The 17380-nt window shown below is 37.8% G+C and overlaps 1 non-coding gene across 1 annotated transcript; it reads left to right on the top strand.

Annotated features, from left to right (window-relative positions):
* The first annotated feature begins 13736 nt into the window (after positions 1–13736).
* Positions 13737–13844, top strand: LOC148545203 (small nucleolar RNA R71). Its single transcript, XR_015901872.1, has one exon. It is a non-coding gene; the product is annotated as a small nucleolar RNA R71 (small nucleolar RNA).
* Positions 13845–17380: the final 3536 nt, after the last annotated feature.

Here is a 17380-nt window from a genome sequence, read left to right as displayed (position 1 = left end):
GAAGATGGAGGAGTTTGATTTTGGTTTTGTTGTCTATGGTGTGGTGCTTGGTACTTGGTGTAGTTGTTTTGGTTTTGGTTGGAGTGGCCTTGGTTGGCTTGTTAGTTGGTGTTGTTATGGTGGTATTGGGATGAAGATTGGTTGTTGTTGTGATGAGAAGGAGAGTTGTTCCACCTTTGGTTTTGATTGCTTCCTTGTGCATTATCCCTCCACCCTTGATGTTGATTACCACCTTGATGGTAATTGTTTTGACCTTGAGGAGGGTAGGGTGGACGGTTGTTGTAATTCACATTGGCCACCACAAGAGCATGTTCCTCTTGAATTTGATGGCATTGGTCGGTGTAATGTGTGGTGCTAGAGCACAAACCACAAATCCTGGAAGGGCCTTCAAGTTGAGCAACCGGAGGTGGGGCTTGGATGGCTTGGATGGAGTAGTATTCCTTTTGATCCTTTTGGATTTGTGTAAGGATGGTGGTCATACCCCCAAGTGCTTTGGCTAGACTTGATTCGGAAGGGGATGGTTCTACCACACCCTTGAGAGGATTACTTCTCACCCTCGTGTGTTGTGTAGCTTCGGCAACATCCTTTATCAAATTCCAAGCTTCTCCCTCCATCTTGTTTTTCGAAAGGGAACCACCGCTAGAAGCGGTGAGCAATCTTCTATCTTCCGCACAAAGACCTCCGGTAAAGTAGCTAATGAGCAAGTGAGTGGTCATTCCGTGGTGTGGACATGACTCTAATAGCCTCTTGAACCGAGACCAATACTCGTACAAACTCTCTTGGTCTCTTTGCATTATATCCAAAATCTCTTTCCGGATGTAGTCGGTCTTCTCCGGTGGGAAGATCTTATCAAGAAACTCTCTTCTCAAGAAATCCCAATTAGTCACCATCTCATCCGGTAGCGAATAAAACTGTCTTTGCTTGCCCTTCAAGAGAGAAAGGGAAGACAAAAACCATGATAGCCGGGAAGGCAAAAACCATGATAGCCACCTCATCGGCTCCATGCCTTCGAGCCGTAGAACAAGCAACTTGAAAATCCTTCAAATGTCGGATGGGATCTTGACCCGGCAACCCATGATACTTAGGAAGTAGATTTATCAAGCTACTCTTCGACTCGAAGTTTGGATCAAGGTTAGGTTACCTTGCTTGCAACGATTGAAGTATGATATCCGGAGCTCCTTGCTCATGCAAAGTGATCCGGCGTGGCTCCGCCATGTGTAGCTCACCTGTAGGATGCAAAGATGTATTAGTAGTGCCAACAGAAGAATCGGAAGTAGCGGACTCCAAGTCACTCTCGGTGACGTCTAGTGATTCGGTATTTTCCTCAAGAGAGGCCGAGGCACTAGGCATATAGTCCAACCGCCGTCTGGCTTTCCGAGTGTGTAACAAAGTTCTTTCAATCTCGTGATCAAAATCGGCTAAGTTAGAATTCAGTTGAGACCAAGTCATCAAACTTGAAAGTCATAGCACAAATGTAAAAGAAATTTAAACTATAGCTAAGTATTGAAAGAAGTAAACTATCTACAATATTCACATATTCACAAAACCAATATCAAGGCATATGTTGCAACCATTGCCTGGCAACGGCGCCAAAAATTTGATGGTGACCCAAGAGTGTATTGATAAAGATTTTCTTTAATAAAATCGCATTGCAAGTATAGCTCTACCAACAACAATCCTCGAGTATCAAATTTAGAAGAGGGATTTGGTTGTCACAAGTTCAACCCCAATAGAAATAACTGAAGTATTCAAACATCGGGTCGTCTCACAAGGAATGGGCAAACATGTTCTTCAACACTGGTTAGAAATTCGGGGTTGCAAGTTATGAGCATGAAAATAAATGGGAATCTTAACAAGCAAGTAATCTTAAACTGCAAGAAACTAATTCAATTAACTAGGTAAAACATGAGCAATTCCAATGAACAAGTAACATCCCACTTAATTCTATTCTAAACCAAACAAGTAACTATAACTAAGACAAATAATTGAGAAATTTGGTTTTCAAATATGAATAATAAAGGCAACTCTTGGCTAGGCATGGGAATTGGGGTCACCATCCTTGTCTAACAACCATATTTTGACAATTATGAGGAACCAAGCTCATTAAGTCTACTTCCAAAAGTCTTAAGTACGTAATATCTACTCCTAGACTTGAAGTATGTCAAATGGCTTTGATCACATCAACCCATAAGTCCCAACCCACCTACTAATTAGATTAGTAGTGGGTTGGCGTTAATGAGTATCAAATTGATCACCAAGGGTTCTCAAATCACCAATTCATTGAGACTCAATGACTCAAGTTTACCCAATTCCCTTGGCCTAGGCCAAGAGTGGAGAAGACTACTCCATAATCAAAGTAAACAATTCATCGAACACATGGTAAGCATTAACAAAATACATGTTCAAAATAGCAATTAAATTGAAATCTACAAGTACCCACTAACAATTATCAACATACAATCATCCAAACAAGAAAATTAAACATAGAAATCATCAATGCAACATCAACAAGTCAAGATTCACAACATTCATGAAATGTGTATAAAATGACAATTAACAAGGATTCATAAAACTATCACTAGATATAAGCAAAATTGTAACAAGGAATTTAAATTGAATAATTCAAACTAGTAATTAACAAGATCCAATTCACAATCCAACAAGGGAAGATCAAATTAAAACTAGATCTAGAGATGAACAAAGGTTTCTCTCTTTAGAATCACCAAAGAACCAAAACTAACTAAAATTGCGTCTTAGTGTAAAATGATTGATTCCCCCCTTTTCCCCTAGCATCCTTAGGTCTTTTTCATGCAGAAACAGCTTGAAATTGGGCTTGATGAGCCTCAGAAATCACCAGGCATGATTTCCTTTAATGAGGTCACGTGTAGCTTCCCACGCGTGCGCGCTATGCGTGCGCGTGCGCGTCGATAGGAATCTTCTGATCCGTGCAAATGCGTCCATCCTTGCGCGCCGTTTCCAGCCACCTCATCCACGCGTGCGCGTGGAGTGCGCGGGCGCGGCACTGCTGCTCCTCCCAAGATTTCAATTCTTCATGTTCCTCCCTTTTTGTACATGATTTCTTCCTCTCTTCTAGGTCATTCCTACCCTATAATTCCTGAAATTACTCAACAAATACATCACGGCATCGAATGGCAATAGAAGGGGATTAAAATATGGCAATTTTAAGGCAAAATAAGCATGTTTTCCATCATGGAGCAATGATGGGGAGTGAACACAATACCATGAATTTCTTGCGAATAAGTGTGAGAAATATTGATAAAATCCCCCAAAATAAGCACAAGATAAACCACAAAATCGGAGTTTATCAGCAAGTAGTACAAAAAGGTAAAGGAGAGAGTAAATAAGCATCCAATTGAGGAATTTTGCATAGTGGTGTGGTATGATAGAAAGATGACCCATGTTTATATTCCAATTATCCGCGCAGGTAGAATATACACAACAGCCGGTTAAAAAAGCATCCACACATTCAAAAAGTAAGCATGGGTTCCTCAACTAAATGGCCTAAGATGCAAGCAATGAATGAGCATCAATTAAATACAAGCAAACTTAGGTGACTACAACAAGAGTGAATTGAATGTAGGAATTATTGGATATTGAAGGTGTTCAAGTGAAAGAGCAAAACTGATATAAAATATCACAACAAACAATAACAAATGCAATGATGAAGAGAAACTACCTATTCATCCTTAAGATTAAGGCAACAATCACATGGGAAGGTGCTTGCTACAAAAAGTAACTAGTCTTGATAAGAATCAAGTCAAGTCAACTTAAACAAATGCAAAGCATTAACAAGGAGCAAACACCTTGTGATATGATTATATTGACTTAAAACCAAGATGAACACGCAATTCCATTCAATTCAGTAAATTTAATATGTACTTGTTACAAATTTCACCAAACAAGAAAGTAAATGTCAATGTCCATATCCATTTGGTGTTAGCAACTCAAAGTGTTAAACAAGTACATTATTGAAAATATAACCATTCAAAGGTGCAAAATCCTTGATTAGAATGCCAAACAAGGATATATTCCAACACATATAGTCATTACAACATATGAATTAAACAAAAATTTCATTCAGGCATTTAAACAAACACATGGTATGCGGTGCACATTGACGTTAGGATTTTTGCCAGTAAAGAAATTCATGAAAACAGTCGCGTTGTAGATATAGTCTCTAAACCAACAAAAATCCCTTCGTACAAACGTTTTGGTTGTCACAAGTAATAAACCCCTTAAAAATTGTTAACCGAGTATTCAAACCTCGGGTCGTCTTCTCAAGGAACTGCAGGGAAGTATGTTCTTATTATTGGTTATGGAGGTTGTAAAATCGAGGTTGAGAGTGAAGAGTAAATATGACAAATAATTTAAATGGCAATTAAAATAAATAAATACTGTAAAGCAATCTTTTGGCAAGGTAAGAGAAATTGGAAGTCCAACTTAGTTATCTCTCTCAACAATAATGAAAGTTGAATCAAAATTCCACTTAGTTAACCTTTACTAAAGTAAAGGAAAGTCAAGGGACTAATTAGTTTGACCTTCGAATCCTATTTATTTCCTAAGAAAAAGTTGGGATTATTGAAGTTCAATTCAATTAGCAAGATAACGATTATCAATTATGCTGAGTTTAATAATGTTGAGTTACTGATTTCTTAACCAAGACCAAAAGGGAAAAAGTAAAATTGTTGGAATAAAACCGTCCTTAGATGGAAAGCAATGGTAACACAAATTAAGGAGAAAGTACTCAATAACTGAAATACCTCAAATAATCATTATTTCAAATCATAACATGGAAAGGGTTCATAAGTCAAGTTAGCAACATTTATAGGTACGAATAAAAGCATTAAAGTAAATATTAAACCTGGATCGAGAGTCACTCTTACAAACTAAGAGAAGTCCTAAATCCTAATTCTAATCCTAAGAGAGAGAGGAGAGAACCTCTTTCAAACTAAATCTAAATCATGAAAAGTGAAAATTGGCGAGCTCTCTCTGAATGGATGCGTTCCCTCACTTTGTAACCTCTGGTCTATGCCTTCTGGACTTGGATTTGGCCCAAAAAAGGCTTTAGAATTCGCTATGAGCGTTTTCTGTAATTTCTGGTGCGTGGCCTCTGTCACGCGTCCACGTGGGTCACGCGGTCGCGTCAGTCATGCGACCACATCATGTGCGTTCTGCTTAAGGCACGCGGTCATGGCAGTCATGCGGCCGCGTCGCTGCTGATTCGCGCTTGGCACGCGATCGCTTCGTCCATGCGATCGCGTGGATGCCAGTTTCTTCAGAAGCTCCGTTTTGTGCTTTCCTTCCATTTTTGTATGTTTCCTTTCCATCCTTTAAGTCATTCCTACCTTAGAAGATTTGAAACTACTCAACACACTAATCACGGCATCGAATGGAAATAAAGGTAATTAAGATAATTAATATTAAAGCATAGGAAACATGTTTTTCACATACATCACATAATAAGGAAGGGAAAGTAAAACCATGCAATTAATATGAATAAGTGGGTGAGGGATTGAATAAATCACTCAAATTAAGCACAAAATATATCATAAAATATGGGTTTATCAACCTCCCCACACTTAAACAATAGAATGTCCTCATGCTAAATCCAAAGTAAAAGGTAAGGTTAAAGTGGTGGAATGTTATGCAATGCAACCTATTCATATGAATGCAACTACATGCAAAATGTTTCTACCTACTTGGTTTAAAAGTAAACAAGTTCAACAAGACAAATACAAATCAGATTTCACTATTTCAAATTATACAATAAGAGACAAGTAAACTTGTAAGAAGACAGCTCATGAAAGCAGGGAACATAGAATCAAGCATTGAACCCTCACTGGTAGTGTATATCACTCTAATCTCTCAAGTGTACAGGGTTATTCACTCTACTCTTCTCTAGTCATGCTTTCTAAACCTTGTTCTTCATCTAACCAATCAACAATTTTTAATATACCAATGCAAACATCATGAGGTCCTTTTCAAGGTTGTAATGGGGCTAAGGTAAGGGTAAAGGTATATATATGGCTAAGTGAGCTTTATAAATTGAATCTTTAATTAACCTAAGCTCTCACCTAATATACATATACTCTATATACTTTTAAATTCATGCCTAGCTACCCATAATTCCCACTTTTGTATAATTTCCATACTCATGTACCAAATTTTCTTTAATTTTTATCACATGTGCATTGATCTTTTATTAAACTTAATATTGGGGTAATTTTGTCCCCTTATTTACTTATTTATTGAGTATTTTTGGATTTTTCTCTTTTTTCTCTTTTTTTTTTGTAGAGAAACAAACATAACTTATCAATGCACATGGATTTTCTATTATTTTTCTATTTTGGTTTTTTTCATGAGTAGGTTCCCAAATTCTTGATATTCAAATAAATTAGAAACATTATACTTTTCCTTTATTAACCCATGTTCCCACAGTTTTCCCACACTTAATTTACACACTATCTTAAGCTAACCAAAGATTCAATTGGGATAACTAATTTGTTTTCCGCTTAAGGCTAGTGATGTGGTAAAATATAGAACAAATGGGGATTAAAAAGGCTCAAAGTGGCTGACAAAGGTGATTTAAAGGGTAGGCTAATTTTGGGATAAGTGAGCTAAAATCAAACAATGGCCTCAATCATATGCAAGCATGTAAATACACTAAATATTGGACATATAGACTGAAACAAAGTAAAGATCACAATTATAGAGAAGTAAACATACAAGAATAAAATATTTATGGTTAAATAATGTAACCATGTAAATAAGCTCAAAATCTCACAGGTTGTGTGTTCTTTGGCTCAAAAACCATGTTCCAAATACAACTTCAAACAAATTTAACAAAAACTTTTTCAATTTAAATTAGTGAAATTTTTCAAAAATAGGGTCATTAGAAGAATTTTATTACTTTAACGAAGTAGTAACTAGATGCATAAAATCAAACAAATATGCAAATGCAACAACTAATTTAACAAAGAAAATTAAACATTGGTGCAAAAATATGAAGTGACTAACCCATGGAAGTCGGTATCGACCTCCCCACACTTAAAGATTGCACCGTCCTTGCTGAGATGTGCAGGTGGACGGACTGTTCCAACTGATGCTTTTCTTCAAGGATTGTGCTGATGGACTTGTTTGTCTCCCCATGTAAACGTCTTCCGGTTCCCTTCTGGGTGGCCATCCTGAAAGAGAAAAGGGAAGAAGAGTAACCCGGAAATAGAGATAAGAAAATAAAAGAAGTATGGGTGGGTTAATGCCAAATGATAAGGGTCTCATTTACATGGAAGCTTCAACATGTAAGTGAGAAAACAATAGAAGCCATGGCATGCCAGTGGTGCAAGATTTGAAACATAGGGGAGGAGAGTGTGGGTAATGAAAGACAGTATAAGTTCATGTCAATGCAAAAAGGAATAAAAATATCATAAAAGATTAGCATTGATTTAAATAATATTACCCGACAGTGTAAACAAGTCACTAAGCACCAAATAATACCAGAAAAGACACAACAGTTAAATATGAACAAGTGACACCAATGGAAAAATAATAATTTTAGAAAAGAAAAGAAAAATATGCACACAATTAAAATGCAATGGATGAAAGTATTTAAATAAAATAAAATAAAAGCGAAGAAGAATGAGAAGGGAAAGAAGGAAAGAAGAAATAAGTAAGAAAGGGGGGAGGAAAAATTAGGATTGGGAGAGAAAAGATAAGATATTTGGCAAATTAGGATAAACTGTGCGGTGCAAGCGACGTGGACGCGTGGGGCACGTGGTCGCACGACTTGTGCTTATACTGATTGACGCGGTCGCGTCGGTCAAGCGGTCACGTGACCCGTTTTATGCTACTGGCGCGAGGACAGGCTCGCTCTCGCACAACTCTCTGTTTAAAAATCATTAATTGCCAAATATTGGGTGACGCGATCGCGTGGGACATGCGATCGCGTGAGTGGGCACTTAGATGGACTGCGCGTCCAGCGCCAGTCCAGCACCACTCTAGCACAACTTTTGGTTGTGCACCATTATTACGTCGAAATCCTGGTCACGCGGCCGCGTAGGGCACGCGGTCGCGTGGGAGGCCAGTATTCCCACTCGACGCGGACGCGTCAGCGACGTGGTCGCGTGGGACGATTTGTGCCACGGGCACGCCTCCAGCCACGCTCCAGCGTGACTCTCTGTTCTTTTTTATTTTCTCCCCTCTCCTTGCGACGCGAACGCGTCGCTGATACGGTGGCGTCGCGTTCCGTTTTTTTTTTTTTATGTGTATGATAGATGCAGAATGCAATGATTAACATGAATGCTATGCATGATTCCAGGTTCAATGAAGTAAAATGAAAAGGAAATAAAAATGAAAGCAATTAACAAGAAATAAATTGAAAAAGAAGCACCATACCATGGTGGGGGTTGTCTCCCACCTAGCACTTTTAGTTTAAGTCCTTAAGTTGGACATTGTAGGAGCTTCCTGCTATGGCGGCTTATGTTTAAATTCGTCCAAAAATCTCCACCAGTGCTTGGAATGCCAATAGCCTCCGGGGTCCCATACTAGGCATGTAAAGCTTCTGAGCAGCTTCAGACGAATTTTCAGACTCCCGGGGTGACGAATGTTAGAATAAACTCCAGGATTCCACGAAGATTCTGATTAAGAGATCTAAGAGATACTCATTCGATCTAAGGTAGAACGGAAGTGGTTGTCAAGCACGCGTTCATAAGGAATGATGATGATTGTCACGTTCATCACATTCAGGTTGAAGTGCGAATGAATATCTTAGAAGCGAAATAAGTTGAATTGAATAGAAAAACAGTAGTACTTTGCATTAATCTTTGAGGAACAGCAGAGCTCCACACCTTAATCTATGGAGTGTAGAAACTCTACCGTTTAAAAATACATAAGTGAGAGGTCCAGGCATGGCCGAATGGCCAGCCCCCCAAACGTGATCAATAGATCAAAATATGATCATAAGATGTCTAATACAATAGTAAAAAGATCTATTTATAATAAACTAGCTACTAGGGTTTACAAAAGTAAGTAATTGATGCATAAATCCACTTCCGGGGCCCACTTGGTGTGTGCTTGGGCTGAGCTTGAGTGTTACACATGTAGAGGCTCTTTCTGGAGTTGAACGCCAGGTTGTAACGTATTTCTGGCGTTCAACTCTGGTTTGTAACGTGTTTCTGGCGTTTAACTCTAGACAGCAGCGTATAACTGGCGTTCAACGCCCTTTTACGTCATCTAAACTTTGCCAAAGTATGGACTATTATATATTGATAGAAAGCCCTTGATGTCTACTTTCCGACGCAATTAGAAGCGTGCCATTTTGAGTTCTGTAGCTCCAGAAAATCTACTTTGAGTGCAGGGAGGTCAGAATCCAACAGCATCAGCAGTCCTTCTTCAACCTCTGAATCTGATTTTTGCTCAAGTCCCTCAATTTCAGCCAGAAAATACCTGAAATCACAGAAAAACACACAAACTCATAGTAAAGTCCAGAAATGTGAATTTAACATAAAAACTAATGAAATCATCCCTAAAAGTAACTAGATTCTACTAAAAACATACTAAAAACAATGCCAAAAGGCATATAAATTATCCGCTCATCACAACACCAAACTTAAATTGTTGCTTGTCCCCAAGCAACTGAAAATCAAATAGGATAAAAAGAAGAGAATATACTATAAATTCCAAACTATCAATGAAACATAGCTCCAATCAGATGAGCGGGACTTGTAGATTTTTGCCTCTTGAATAGTTTTGGCATCTCGCTTTATTCATTGAAGTTCAGAATGACTGGCATCTATAGGAACTCAGAGTTCAGATAGTGTTATTGATTCTCCTAGTTCAGTATGATGATTCTTGAACACAGCTACTTTATGAGTCTTGGCCGTGGCCCTAAGCACTTTGTTTTCCAGTATTACCACCGGATACATAAATGCCACAGACACATAATTTGGGTGAACCTTTTTAGATTGTGACTCAGCTTTGCTAAAGTCCCCAATTAGAGGTGTCCAAGGTTCTTAAGCACACTCTGTTTTTGCTTTGGACCTTGACTTTAACCGCTCAGTCTCAAGTTTTCACTTGACACCTACACGCCATAAGCACATGGTTAGGGACAGCTTGGTTTAGCCGCTTAGGCCAGGATTTTATTCCTTTAGGCCCTCCTATCCACTGATGCTCAAAGCCTTGGGATTCTTTTTATTTACCCTTGCCTTTTGGTTTTTAAGGGTTATTGGCTTTTTGCTCTTGCCTCTTGGTTTTAAGAGCTTTTGGCTTTTTCTGCTTGCTTTTTCTTTTTTTTCTAATTTTTTTTTGCCATTTTTTTTTCTGCAAGCTTTGTTCTTTGCTGCTTTTTCTTGCTTCAAGAATCATTTTTATAATTTTTCAGATTATCAAATAACATGTCTCCTTGTCATCATTCTTTCAAGAGCCAACATATTTAACATTCATAAACAACAACTTCAAAAGACATATGCACTGTTCAAGCATTCATTCAGAAAACAAGTAGCATTGTCTCCACATGAAAATAATTAAACTAAGTTCAAGGATAAATTCGAAACTCATGTACTTCTTGTTCTTTTGAATTAAAACATTTTTCATTTAAGAGAGGTGATGGATTCATAGGACATTCATAACTTTAGGACAAAGTTACTAACTACTAATGATCATGTAATGAAGATACAAACATGGATAAGCACTTAACATAGAAAATGAAAAACAGAGAATGTAAGAACAAGTAATGAGTCCACCTTAGTGATGGTGGCGTTTCCTCCTTGAGGAACCAATGATGTCTTTGAGCTCTTCTATGTCTCTTCCTTGTCTTTGTTGCTCCTCCCTCATTGCTTTTGGATCTTCTCTAATTTCATGAAGGATGATGGAGTGCTCTTGATGTTCCACCCTTAATTGCCCCATGTTGGAACTTAATTCTCCTAGGGAGGTGTTGGTTTGCTCCAAAAATTCTGTGGAGGAAATTGCATCCCTTGAGGTATCTCAGGGATTTCTTGATGATGAGCTTCTTCATGTGCCTGTTGAGATCCATGAATGTGCTCTCTTGTTTGCTCCATCCTTTTCTTAGTGATGGGCTTGTGAGATGAATCTTTCCATCTCCCATGGCTCAGAGGTGGAAGCAATTGTCTTCTCTTTCCTCTTTCTTGAGGTTTCTCTGGCCATAGGTGCCATTAATGGTTATGGAAAAACAAAAAAGCTATGCTTTTACCACACCAAACTTAGAATGTTGCTCGCCCTCGAGCAAAAGAAGAAAGAATAGAAGAAGAAGAAGAAGATATGGAGGAGATGGAGGGTTGTGTGTATTCGGCCATATGGGTAGGATTGGGTGGGAAAGAGATGTTGAATTTTGAAGGTAGGTGGGTGTATGGATGTGAGTGGTAAAGTGGTGATAGGGAAGAGAGATTGAGGTGATTGGTAAAGAGTTTTGGGGAAGAGTGTTTATGGGATTGTGTGAAAGAGGGGTGAGAAGAAGTGAGTGGAGGTAGCTAGGGATCCTGTGGGGTCCACAGATCCTGAGGTGTTCAAGGATTTACAACCTTGCACCAAATTAGGCATGCAAAATTCCCTTGCACATAACTCTGGGCATTCAGCGCCAGATTGGTGCTTGTTCTGGGCGTTGAACGCCCATTTGTTGCCCATTTCTGGCGTTGAACGCCAGAACCATGCTTGTTCTGGGCGTTCAGCGTTAGCTCTTCTCCAAGGTGCAATTCTGGCGTTCAAACGCCCAGATGCTGCCCATTTTGGGCGTTCAGCGCCAGAACCATGCTCTGTTCTGGCGTTGAACGCCAGCCAGATGCTTCTTACTGGCGTTTAAACGCCAGTAAGGTCTTCCTCCAGGGTGTGATTTTTCTTCTGCTGTTTTTGATTCCGTTTTCAATTTTTATATTTATTTTGTGACTCCACATGATCATGAACCTAATAAAACATGAAAGAATAAGAAAAATAAAATTAGATAAATAAAAATTGGGTTGCCTCCCAACAAGCACTTCTTTAATGTCAATAGCTTGACAGTGGGCTCTCATGGAGCCTCACAGATGTTCAGAGCATTGTTGAGACTCCCCAACACCAAACTTAGAGTTTGGATATGGGAGTTCAACACCAAACTTAGAGTTTAGTTGAGGCCTCCCAACACCAAACTTAGAGTTTGACTGTGGGTGCTTTGGTTGACTTTGCAGTGAGAGAAGCTTTTTATGCTTCCTCTCCATGGGTACAGAGAGAGATCCTTGAGTTTTAAACACAAGGTTGTCCTCATTTAATTGAAGGATTAATTCTCCTCTGTCCACAACAATCACAGCTCTTGCTGTGGCTAGGAAGGGTCTCCCAAGGATGATGAATTCATCCTCATTCTTCCCAGTATCCAAGACTATGAAATTAGCAGGGATGTAAAGGCCTTCAACCTTTACTAACACATCCTCTACTTGTCAATAAGCCTGTTTTCTTGAACTGTCTGACATCTCTAATGAGATTTTAGTAGCTTACACCCCAAAGATTCCCAGTTTCTCTATTACAGAGAGGGGCATGAGGTTTATCCCTGAACCAGGGTCACACAGAGCCTTTTCAAAGATCATGTTGCCTATGGTACAAGGTATTATGAACTTTCCAGGATCCTGTTTCTTCTGAGGCAATGTCAGTTGATCCAGATCACTCAGTTCATTAGTGAACAAGGGAGGTTCATCTTCCCAAGTCACAATACCAAATAATTTGGCATTCAGCTTCATGATTGCACCAAGGTACTTGGTAACTTGCTCTTCAGTAACATCCTCAGTCTCTTCAAAAGAGGAATACTCATCAGAGCTCATGAAGGGCATAAGGAGGTTTAGTGGAATCTCTATGGTCTCTAGATGAGACTCAGATTCCTTTGGTTCCTCAAAGGGAAGCTCCTTATTGATCACTGGACGTCCTAGGAGGTCTTTCTCCTTGGGATTCACGTCCTCTCCCTCCCTTACAGGTTCGGCCATGGTAATTAATTCAATGGCCTTGCACTCTCCTTTTGGATTCTCTTCTGTATTACTTGGGAGAGTACTAGGAGGGATTTCAGTGATCCTTTTACTCAGCTGGCCCACTTGTGCCTCCAAATTTCTAATGGATGACCTTATTTCATTCATGAAACTTACAGTGGCATTGGACAGATCAGAGACTAAGTTTGCTAAATTAGAGGTATTTTGTCCAGAGTTCTCTGTCTGTTGCTGAGTGGATGATGGAAAAGGTTTACTATTGTTAAACCTATTTCTTCCACCATTATTAAAGCTTTGTTGAGGCTTTTGTTGATCCTTCCATGAGAGATTTGGGTGATTTCTCCATGATGGATTATATGTGTTTCCATAAGGTTCACCAATATAATTTACCTCTGCTATTGCAGGGTTTTCAGGATCATAGGCCTCTTCTTCAGAAGGTGCCTCTTGAGTACTGTTGGATGCAGCTTGCATTCCATTCAGACTTTGAGAAATCATATTGACTTGCTGAGTCAATATTTTATTCTGAGCCAATATGGCATTCAGAGTATCAATTTCAAGTACTCCTTTCTTCTGAGGTGTCCCATTACTCATAGGATTCCTCTCAGAAGTGTACATGAACTGGTTATTAGCAACCATGTCAATGAGTTCTTGAGCTTCTACAGGCGTTTTCTTTAAGTGAATGGATCCACCTGCAGAGGTATCCAATGACATTTTAGCTAATTCAGATAGACCATCATAGAATATGTCCAGGATGGTTCATTCTGAAAGCATGTCAGAAGGACACTTTTTGGTCAGTCCTTTGTATCGCTCCCAAGCTTCATAGAGGGATTCACCTTCTTTCTGTCTGAAGGTCTGAACATCCACTCTAAGCTTACTCAGCTTTTGAGGAGGAAAAAACTTGGCTAAGAAAGCCTTGACCAGCTTATCCCAAGAGTTCAGGCTATCCTTAGGTTGAGAGTCCAACCATATTCTAGCTCTGTCTCTTACAGCAAAAGGGAAAAGCATGAGCCTGTAGACTTCAGGATCTACTCCATTAGTCTTAACAGTATCACGTATCTGCAAGAATTCAGTTAAGAACTGAAAAGGATCTTCAGATGGAAGTCCATGAAACTTGCAGTTCTGCTGCATCAGAGAAACTCATTGAGGTTTCAGCTCAAAATTGTTTGCTCCAATGGCAGGAATGGAGATGCTTCTTCTATGTAAATTGGAATTAGGTGCAGTAAAGTCACCAAGCATTCTCCTTGCATTATTATTATTTTTGGCTGCCATCTCCTCTTCTTGTTCGAAAATTTCTGAAAGGTTGTTTCTGGACTGTTGTATTTTAGCTTCTCTTAGTTTCCTTTTCAGAGTCCTTTCAGGTTCTGGACCTGCTTCAACAAGAATATTCTTGTCTTTGCTCCTGCTCATATAAAAAAGAGGGACAGAAAAATAATAATAATAATAATAGGGATCCTTTTTACCACAGTATAGAGGTCCCTGTGTGAATAGAAGAAAAGAAGAAGAGAAAATCTGAACTCAGAGAGAGAGAGGGGGGTTCGGATTTTTGGTGAGTGAGGAAGAGATGTTAGTAAATAAATAAACAAATAGAAGAAGATGATAGGGGGAAGTGAATTTTCAAAAATAATTTTTGAAAAAGAGTTAGTGGTTTTCGAAAAATAGTTTTTGAAAAAGGTTAGTAATTTATCGAAAATTAAAATCAACAAATTAAAATAATTAGTTAATTAAAAAGAAATTTTTGAAAAAGAGGGAAGATATTTTTGAAAATTAGAGAGAGAGGGAGTTAGTTAGGTAGTTTTGCAAAAGATAAGAAACAAACAAAAAGTTAGTTAGTTAGTTGCAACAAATTTTGAAAATCAATTTTTGAAAAGATAAGAAGATATGAAGTTAGAAAAGATATTTTAAAATCAAATTTTTGAAAAGGATATGATTTTGAAAAAGATAAGATAGAAAGATATTTTTGAAAAGATATGATTGAAATTAGTTTTGAAAAAGATTTGATTTTTAAAATCACAATTAATGACTTGATTCACAAGAAATCACAAAATATGATTCTAGAACTTAAAGTTTGAATCTTTCTTAATAAGTAAGTAACAAACTTGAAATTTTGAATCAAAACATTAATTGATGATGTTATTTTCGAAAATTAGGAGATAAAGATAAGAAAAAGATTTTTGTAAAATATTTTTAAAATTTTTGAAAATAAATAAGAAAAATGAAAAAGATTTGATTTTTGAAAAAGATTTTTTAAAAGATAAGATTTTTAAATTGAAAATTTGATTTGACTCATAAAAAAAACAACTAGATTTTAAAAATTTTTTAAAAAGTCAAATCTAATTTTCGAATTTTTAAGAGAGAAAGAGGGGAAGATATTTTTTTGATTTTTGAAATTTTAATGATGAGAGAGAAAAACATGCAAAATGATGCAATGCATGAAAGTTATGGATCAAAGCAAGGAATGCATGCAAGAATGCTATTAATGTCAAGATGAACTCCAAGAACACTTTAAAGATCATGATGAACATCAAGAACATATTTTTGAAAAATTTTTAATGCAAAGAAAACATGCAAGACACTAAACTTAGAAATCTTTAATGCTTAGACACTAAGATTTCAAGAATGCATATGAAAAACAAGAAAAGACACAAAACAAGAAAACATCAAGATTAAACAAGAAGACTTACCAAGAACAACTTGAAGATCATGAAGAACACTATGAATGCATGAATTTTTTCGAAAAATGCAAGATGAATGTGCAATTGACACCAAACATTCAACTTGACTCAATACTCAAATAATAAACACAAAATATTTTTGATTTTTATGATTTTATGATTTTTTTTTGTATTTTCTTTTAATTTTTTCGAAAATCATTTGAAAAAGAAAAATAAGGATTCCAAAATTTTTAATATGAATTCCAGGAATCTTGCACTCTTATTCTAAAGCTCCAATCTGAGGGTTAGGCATGGCTTAATAGCCAGCCAAGCTTTAGTATGTAACATGAGAGTAATTCATTCAATTTTAAGCCAAAATCTCAGTCCAAAAGAATTTAGACATGGCTCTACAGCCAGCCAGGCTTCAACATGCTTCATGAAACACTAGAATTCATTCTTAAAAATTCTGAAGAAAAATATATTTTTGAAAACAATTTTTTTTTTTTTCGAAAACAGATGAGAAATTTTTGAAAGGTTTTTGAAAAATTTTTTGAAAAGAAAACGAAAAGAAAGTTACCCAATCTGAGCAACAAGATGAACCGTTAGTTGTCCAAACTCGAACAATCCCCGGCAACGGCGCCAAAAACTTGGTGCAAGAAATTGTGATCATCAATGGTGCCATCAACATGGTACGCTCAATTGTAATCTCAACTTTTTATCACAACTTCGCACAACTAACCAGCAAGTGCACTGGGTCGTCCAATTAATAAACCTTACGCGAGTAAGGGTCGATCCCACGGAGATTGTTGGTATGAAGCAAGCTATGGTCATCTTGTAAATCTCAGTCAGGCGGATATAGAATAGTTATGGAGTTTTCGAATATTAATAATAAAATAGGGATAGAAATACTTATGTAAATCCTTGGTGAGAATTTCAGTTAAATGCATGGAGATGCTTTCGTCCCTCTAAACCTCTGCTTTTCCTGCTGTCTTCATCCAATCAGTCTTACTCCTTTCTATGGCTGGCATTATGTAAGGACATCACCGTTGTCAATGGCTACTTTTGATCCTCTCTGGAAAATGGTCCGATGCGCTATCACTGCATGGCTAATCGTCTGGAGGCGTCACCCTTGCCAATGGCCGTATCCTATCCTCTTGTGAAAATGGTCCAAATGCTCTGTTACAGCACGGCTAATCATCTGAGGTTCTCGATCATACTGGAATAGGATTCACCCTCCTTTTGCGTCTGTCACTACGCCCAGTACTCGCGAGTTTGAAGCTTGTCACAGTCATTCGATCCCTGAATCCTACTCGGAATACCACAGACAAGGTTTAGACTTTCTGCATTCTCATGAATGCCGCCATCAATCTAGCTTACACCACGAAGATTCTGATTAAGAGATCTAAGAGATACTCATTCGATCTAAGGTAGAACGGAAGTGGTTGTCAGGCATGCGTTCATAAGGAATGATGATGATTGTCACGTTCATCACATTCAGGTTGAAGTGCGAATGAATATCTTAGAAGTGGAATAAGTTGAATTGAATAGAAAAACAGTAGTACTTTGCATTAATCTTTGAGGAACAGCAGAGCTCCACACCTTAATCTATGGAGTGTAGAAACTCTACCGTTTGAAAATACATAAGTGAGAGGTCCAGGCATGGCCGAATGGCCAGCCCCCCAAACGTGATCAATAGATGAAATTATGATCATAAGATGTCTAATACAATAGTAAAAAGTTCTATTTATAATAAACTAG

This window comes from Arachis ipaensis, chromosome B9, assembly GCF_059453495.1.
Source record: "Arachis ipaensis isolate K30076 ecotype BB chromosome B9, ASM5945349v1, whole genome shotgun sequence".
Lineage (NCBI taxonomy): Eukaryota > Viridiplantae > Streptophyta > Magnoliopsida > Fabales > Fabaceae > Arachis > Arachis ipaensis.
This window is presented reverse-complemented; position numbering and strand designations above follow the sequence as displayed.